The sequence below is a fragment of the Pinus tabuliformis genome, chromosome 1_2, assembly GCF_031772625.1.
Source record: "Pinus tabuliformis cultivar Carrire ecotype Pingquan chromosome 1_2, CPIR1, whole genome shotgun sequence".
NCBI classification, from domain to species: Eukaryota; Viridiplantae; Streptophyta; class Pinopsida; order Pinales; family Pinaceae; genus Pinus; species Pinus tabuliformis.
The window spans coordinates 873,015,019-873,023,295 of NC_142298.1; the positions used below are offsets into that span (position 1 = coordinate 873,015,019).

The window sequence follows — 8,277 nt, forward strand, 5'->3', positions numbered from 1 at the left end:
AATTCAATTTTTTTTTTAGTGTGCTGATTTTTTTGTTTTGTTTTTAGAATTTCTTTCCACATGGTTTTATAATGAGTGTCAGTTTGGAACTACTCACTCAAATCCTTGAAGAAGTCGGAATGTCTTCTTCCTTGGAAAAAGAGATCTTGACAAGAATTGACAGTTCAACTACTCCCCAAAAAAAAAAGATTCAACATATGAAGAATCCTGCATATCTGATGGCGAACAATCATTCAAACAGGAGATCGAGGAAGAAGAACAATAGATCGGAGAAGAAGAACAGGAGTTACAACATGATCTAGGTGAGAGAAACTGTGCCTATCAAAGCTTTATCGAACAATGGTTCCAGGTAAGTACTAGATTAGATTCATCTTTTTATTTTTTAGTTGATTTGTAGTTACAACAACTAGATTCATTCACTTTCGAATATTTTCATCCATCATGTAAAAAATTGCTACTAGATATATTGTTGTTACTGCTACGTGAGTGGCTTCATTGGAATTTCAACTACACGTAACTAATTTGTAAATGCTAATTAGTATAGAGTAGGTAGGCTTTCATTTTGAGTTTTTCGCTTTTCTTTTACCTAGAATAAGTATGCTCTCCTCCACGCTTAGGGCGATCACGAGGATCAGAAAATAGGGATGATTTAGACTAATTTCAGGAATAAATAAATTCATGTTTTGCAATATGCTTCATCAAAAACATCTTTCAATATGCAAATCATTGTGTCCATTTGTTAAAAAATTAAGTCTAGACTCTGTGCATTGCCGATCTCCTCTTCCAAGGAATCCAACCTAATAATAACATGTACAGAGGGAGACAACCAGAAATCCAAGCAGCCAGCCAGCCAGCCATTTTGATTTTCCTTTTAGAAGTTAAATGTGATGGTCTCCTTTTACTTTTTATTCATTTTGGTATGGTAATCGATTTTTCATGTATTTTAGAAAGCAAAAGAGGAAAGAAAAAGCAAAAACATGGTACTGCAAAACTTTATCATGAAAGAGAGGATTCTTAATATTCGAGCGATCTGCAACCACAATTCGTTCCCAGTTGAAGTATAAACCAAGTAATTTTAGTGAGAGATCTTACTGTCAAGCTACCCGATTCAACTTGTCTTCTCTACCATTTTGATCCAGGCAGAGGAAACAACTCAGATCTGTAAGATAATGTCAGAAAATTCTGCCAATGGTAAGATGGCAACCTCCACATTGCCCACTGATGAAAAGAACCCATCTCGGCTCTTCAACAGACAAAAGAGCGTTCATGAAATTCTCGAAGGAGGAATCGTGGCTGATTTGATGTTATGGAGGCGAAGAAATACATCACTAGGTATCCTTGTTGGTGTTGCTATGGCATGGATTTTATTTGAGAAATCTGGGTACACGCTATTGTCACTTGTAGCCAATGTGCTTCTCCTTTTGGTCACCATCTTGTTTGTCTGGGCAACTGCCGCAGCTCTCATAAGCAGGCCTCCCCCTCCCCTGCTTGAATTAGAATTATCGGAAGATATGGTAAATGACATAGCTACATCAATACGTTCCCGGATTAACTTTCTGCTTACAGTAGCACATGATATTGCCCTCGGAAAAGATCCCAAGCTCTTCCTCAAGGTGGCTGTATGTCTATGGCTTATCTTGACTATTGGGGGTTGGTTCAACTTCCTCACACTCAGGTACACGAGTCTTTTTATTTTTCTCTGAATTCCTGCATTATATGAAAAGTATGATGATCAGGTAGACAGATATGTAGATATTGCTTATAATGAATTCCGAAAGATTTTTTTTCACAATTTAATGCACATGTTATAAGTAAGATACTGAAAAACTTCTCGAAGGGCAAGAAGATGCAGTAAATTAATCCATATTCATTACAGCTGGGGTAAAAGTCTATTGAGACAAACTTGTCTTGTTCATTTGAATAGGTGAACTTGTATTTTTGAGGTTCTTAACCAAGCTTGTTTTCAGGTCAATGAGATCAGTTTTAAAGCTGAGGAATTTGGATTGTTACTTCTAGGAGTTGTAGCATATGTTTTGAGGTTGGATCACCATTAGACTACTCCAGAAATATAAAATTGGCAAAGTTGCCTTACCATGCACCAGTATCTGCCCATCTCTCCACCCATTGTACATAAACATGCAATATTTCTAGTTGGGGGGAAATAAAAGTATGTTGGATTTTTTTTGTGAATTTGTGGGCAAAAGTTAGGATGCATATACTAACAAGATAAATGAGATTGGTGTTGTGTAGGCCAAAGAGAATCTTATGCAGAAAGCTCAATATTATGATGCGACACTATTTTCATCCATGATTAGTGTAACTTCGAAAAATAACTAAAAAAAATGGACATTTCATAAATTCTTGAAAATGAGCTAATTTGTTTTTGAGTCACTTCATACAGGAATGATCGTTGGAGATGGCACACAAAGGTGACAATTTTTATGCAGGAATGGTGCTAAGCGTTGAAGACAATCTAATGCAGAAGTGATTTTTTGAAATCACAATGAAACATGCATCATTGGATGCTTGAAGGAACTAATTCACTGCACATATCATGACATTTTCCACTACACAAAAATATTTTTGTGTCATGATTACTTCCCTTTTTCCTTCCAAACGCCTAGACCATCCTTGTGTTGCAGCCCATCTTCCATTTCCTTATCTTTCATGACTTCATGCACGCCTCTTTTTCTGAATCGCATACATTCCTTTATCCTTTTCAGTTTATTTTTGACTTCTAGTTTGCCTTCAGAATAAAACTCATTCCCTTTCAATGATTACATTGCCTTGATTTCCTAGCCATGCTGATCCACACTACTTGTCCATGAGTTCTTTCGATTTATAGTCCTACCACATCTTTTTGTACAAATTCGCATTGACTGATGTGGGATTCCTTAAGGCCCACCTTTCAACAAGTCTTGCCCCATCGACATCAACACCTTATCTGGGAAATAGACTAGAGTTACTTTTGAGTACCTAGAGGCTTGCATGCCTTAATGGCAAGTTCTCTCGCTGACGATCATGGGAATACATCAATGTCCCTTGATCTTTAGATCTTGCAAGTGGCTCGACCTTGACACATCCATTCGCACTTTGCAAGATGTACTCTGGTACCTCATTGACATCAATGGTGATTTGCCTCGCATTGGTTAACGACATCCATCAATGGTCGGTAATCCAATGATTTCTATTCATGCTCGACATCGACATATTCATTCGCATGTTTAGAATTGTACCATCGGGTTTGTAGCAGATGAAGACTATACACTTTTTCACGACTCCCTCAGTAGTTACAACAGCATGAATTCTGATCTATGAGAGTACCACAGTTCCACTTTCAGCGTTTATCTTTTCCATGATTCAGCATCAGCAGTTCATATTCCTTCATTTCCCAGGATCCAGTTACAACAACATCAGTCACATTTTCCTGATCCAGTAGCAGCAGCAGTTACATTCCTATTGCATAATTCATCATTCTTGGGTAAGTAGAGGTATGTTGTTTTCTAATCTTTAATCATGCAATTCCTTATATGTTAACTTGAATATTTTGTAAAATTCCCTCACCATGCTACATTTCCTTTCATGAGCCATGTAAAGTTGCATGAGGACATGCAACCAATTCAGTTGAGGGGGGGAAAACTATATTCACTACATATTCACTTCCATGATTCCATTTCTTCACCACTATCACTCCATTTAGCATTTACCAACATTTATTTTCCAATGATACTTTGTTGCACTTTGCTTCATACGCAATATTGGCATGCTTCATTAATATTACAAAAGAGCTTTCTTATGCACATTATGATCTCCAATGAGTGTTTACATTATTATTGAACAAAAGAGAACAGAAAATGAAATGAATGTTGTTAACACAAGAACCAACATTCTTTGTATTCATGGTTGTCACACAAGAACCAACCATAAGAAAATGTAAATTGTTACTCATGTCTTTCACATATCCTGGAAACATTCATTATTAAAAGACATCATCATGTAAAGCCAAATTTCAAAATGCCAAATGTTCGTAAAGAGACCCATGCATGGTTGCATGAGGACATGCAACAAGTTCAGTTGGGGAGGATGTTGGGACTCAGAAATGTCATATTTTCATCCACCTTTTTCTTCACTATTCCTTACATTTCATCATCCCATTAACCTTTTATCATATCATTTTCATACATACATTTGGGTTTCACCTTCTTATTTTCCATTTTATTCATTTTTGTATTACAAGTGAATTTATGATTAAATATTTATATATATATCTCAAGAATATGTGAGTTTTGTGATGTGTAGGAAATATGTGAAGAATTAATATCTCCTCCACCATATTAAGGAGATAATTATGCAAGCCTATTCCTAAGGAGAAAATCATGGAGGATTTGGTTGGCATAACTTATCCAAGATATGTGAGAGATTTATGGAGGATTCAAAGGGATCATATTTTGTAATAATGGGAAAGTAGTTAAAAATTCTAGAGAGATTTGTGGGATCATATCTTGTAATAATGGGAAATTAGTTGAGAGTGCTTGAGAGAATATTGGATATGTAATTATGAGATGGTTATCTTCCTCATGTATATAAGAGAGTGCTCTCTCTTCATTTCGATAATAATGAATAATGCAAAGGAATTCTTAATTTTTCATCTTTTATTGTTATTCTTTCATGATTTGTAATTTGGTTCTTGTAATATAATTTGACATAGTTTTATTGTTATGAGCTCACATATGTTGTTTGTCATTCAATTCTTCACATGTTGTATTGCTTTTCCTTTATGCAATTTCCTGCTTTCATAGTTAATGTTTCAATGCCTTCCTAGATTAATTTGATTTCAGTAATTTAGATTAAATTAGTTCCACTTCGGTCCTGCATATATAGTGCATGTGCCTCGTAAGTTTACGAACCTCGGATTGACAAATTAAATAGTTGGGAAAGTACGACAACACAATTAAACGAACATAGTTTCACCTAACGTTCACTAAACTTAGCTACAAGTTTTGAGCAAAAACCAAGCTCATTTTCAGTCCCTAGCCCATCGCACTATCTGTAACTGTGCAACCTGGATGCATCGCACCTCCTATGTGTTACAGGTGAGATGCGTCCCTATTTCCCTGTGTTGTAGGTGTGATGATTGAGTGAACTATTTTTCTTCTCTGAAATTTGGTTTTTCTCTTTGTTTTCAGCTTTATTCAGTAGTTTTGTTGTTCATGATCAGTACCTTCTTGTTGTAACCATCTTCCTTCACATTATTTCAGCCTCCATCAGTTAGGAATTGTAAATGTTTTTGTGTATTTGTCAATCATTTACAATCTTCCTTTGTTGAAAGTAGCCTAATCGAACTATCGTTTTTTATGCAAGTGTCGTAATTGTCATTTTGAATCAAAAGAAGAGTGTCGTAAAGTATTCCTCTTCTAGATAGTTGATTGTACTTTTGTCATTGTACTTGATTTTGAAATTATTAGTATTTCAAGTGTCAAAAATAGTTTTCAATTAGAAATCAAAAAGTGTCGTCTTAGTCTTCCTTTCGTTTTGAAAAGAAAAATTGTTAGTACTGACACTTTCAAAGAAAATAGTTCAGATCTGTACTTAGCTTTCTTTTTTGTCATTCACACATTAAGAAAGCGGAAAACAAATACATGCATGTGCATCTGTAGTTTGACTGCTTGTGAAATTTGATTTAGGAAAGTGCATTTAGTGTGTTCTCTATGCTCTCTGCTGAAAGAAAAAATCGTTATCTTCTTTCCTTTGTAGCTAGGATTTTCTTTGCTAAAAGAACATAAATGACTGTTTATCATTTTAGGTTGCATATTAAGGAATTTCACATCTACATCACGCGGTGAACCTTGAAAGACAAACTTCTAAGCAAGATCAACTCTAAAATAAACCTCAATGAACATAAAAATGCTTTGGAATCTGATGCAACACATGTAGAAGTCTAGGCTAGAGATGTGTTCCGGCATCGTAAAACCTGGTAACTATCGTTTTCATCGAAGGTTGGGTGATTCCTCCTCTTTGATATGACAAGTGCCAGTATGGACTTGTGCTCCCCGTACCGTTGAGTATATATTGGAAGACAACAATAGGCTGATATCCTTTATCCTTAGGAAGCCATGTCTGCTTCCCTATCGATCATAATGCACTGAACACAACATTCAGGAAGATTGACTATCATACATAAGTCCTTGGTAATTTCTCTATCATTTATCACCAAGGTGTATTTTGTAGTTTTACGATCGATCTGGTAAACCCTCTGTCTAGACTTCCTAAGCAGTCACTTTCGTTCCTTTCCGACTCCTTAAAAGAAAAGGTCCATCTGAGCACTTGTCACTTCAGGCTCATTAAATATCAAAGGCGACTAGAGTCACCTTTAGCTTTTTCTCGACTCTTAAAAATTGAAAAATCAAGTTGCGTCAAAGTGTCTTAAAATTCATTTAAATCGGAATAACTTTTTTGCCCTTTAATTTTTGAGTTGATCAAGTAATCCACAATCGTGGAAGAAAGTCAATCAAAACCCCGTCGTTCGCGGAGACTAGCGAGTCAAACGTCTTTGACTCTAGAAATGAAACCATCCCAGGAAAAGCGTTCTCATTTAACTGAGTCCAATTCACCTGATTTATTTGAAACTTACATTTCAACATCATCAGAGACTACAGTTACTCCAATTATCTCTGGTACATCTGCCTTTACAGAAGAAGTTTTGCAGTTACAAGAGGACATTAGAACTGATCCTAGTGTAACGGTAGACACCTCTATTCCTGAAACAGCTCCACCTAGGACTGATCCAGAAATTGAAGTTCACTTGCCTGAACATTTGGAAGTTGCATTCCAGAATTCAGAAGGTGTCAACCCTCCAGTATCTGTTACTGCAGAAGCTACACTTTCTTCAGCTCCAGAAATATTTTACAGACCTGACAGTCTACCTCTTCCACCTGGATTGATTGCTATAGAAGAGATAGTAGAGGATCTTCCACCCAGTACTCCAGTACATTTTGGAACTGGGATCCACTTACATCCTTCTACTAAAGAAGTTAGTTCTTTTTCATCGCAAGTTCCTGTCAAATCACTAGGAAATCTTTTGGATAGACTAAACATGTTTGAACAACCATCAACATCTAGGACTGTGTCAACTGACACAGCTACAGCGAAGCTTCCTGCTGCCATTCCTACAATGATTGTTGGTATACCATCTATCCCGGCAAGTTATTTACAACAAGCCGGAGTCCAATCAGGGATTGTTTTGACGACATGGTCAATTCCTATTTCTTCATCCGGATTCTCATCTGGTATTTCTTATGTTGAAACTCAACAAGTTGATCCAATGTGTCTTCAAAGACCAATCTACCCTTTAAGTACTGGATTACCACCATATGGGGGGCAGTATTCCTTTTCATTGTTCCCTCCTAGAGAATAACCATATGAGAGTTTACAACAAAGTTCAGGTCAAACTGGAATTACATCCAGCGGTTGGGTACCAATACTACCTTAACAACCAAGGGTTGTATATTCAATGCAACCAGTACATCCTATGTTGAATATTCCCACTACACCTGCTATTGTGATTGTATCGCAAGTACAAGCGTTACCCGTTGTATGTCAACCTCAAGACTCTCAGGTTGCAATACAATAGCCTCTCATCTCAGCGATTCAATCACAACCTCAGGTTAGTGCCTTCTTATCTAGAGTGACTCAGGCTCAAACAAGTACTATCACTCCGAATCTTGGTCAATCATCTAGTATTGGACAACAGTAAATGGTCCAACAACCATGACGGGTGCAATATCAACAACCGCAATTCTAGCAGTCATACCAAGGACCTGAGCAACAAGGTTTTGTAAGTAATGGGCAACCGCATTTCCAAGGCGGTTATCAACAACAATACTATAATGGTTATTCCCATCAACCTTATCAAAGTTACCAGCATCATATACATTATGCTGGTATGCAAAGACCTACTGCTCAGGTGATTCCATCTCATTTTGGGTATGCTTTGCCTAACCTAAATCAACAGTTGCCCTTTGTAGCAACTCTAGAATTACCAAATCTAAACCGGCTAATGAATGATCCAATTTCTTACGCCCCTTGGTGGCCTACGATTCCTCATAAACTTCCCTCTGATATTCCTAAATTCAATGAAAATCCAAGTGAAGATCCGTCGAATCATGTGATGACATTCCATTTGTGGTGTTCATCCAACACCCTGAATGATGATTCGATTAGGCTTCACCTTTTTCAGTGAACGTTAATAGGTCTGGCAGCTAAATGGTATATAGAATT

The 8,277-nt window shown here is 36.8% G+C and overlaps 1 pseudogene; it reads left to right on the top strand.

Moving 5' to 3' along the window:
• Positions 1–833: 833 nt before the first annotated feature.
• Positions 834–1,855, top strand: LOC149208735 (reticulon-like protein B12 pseudogene; annotated as a pseudogene).
• Positions 1,856–8,277: the final 6,422 nt, after the last annotated feature.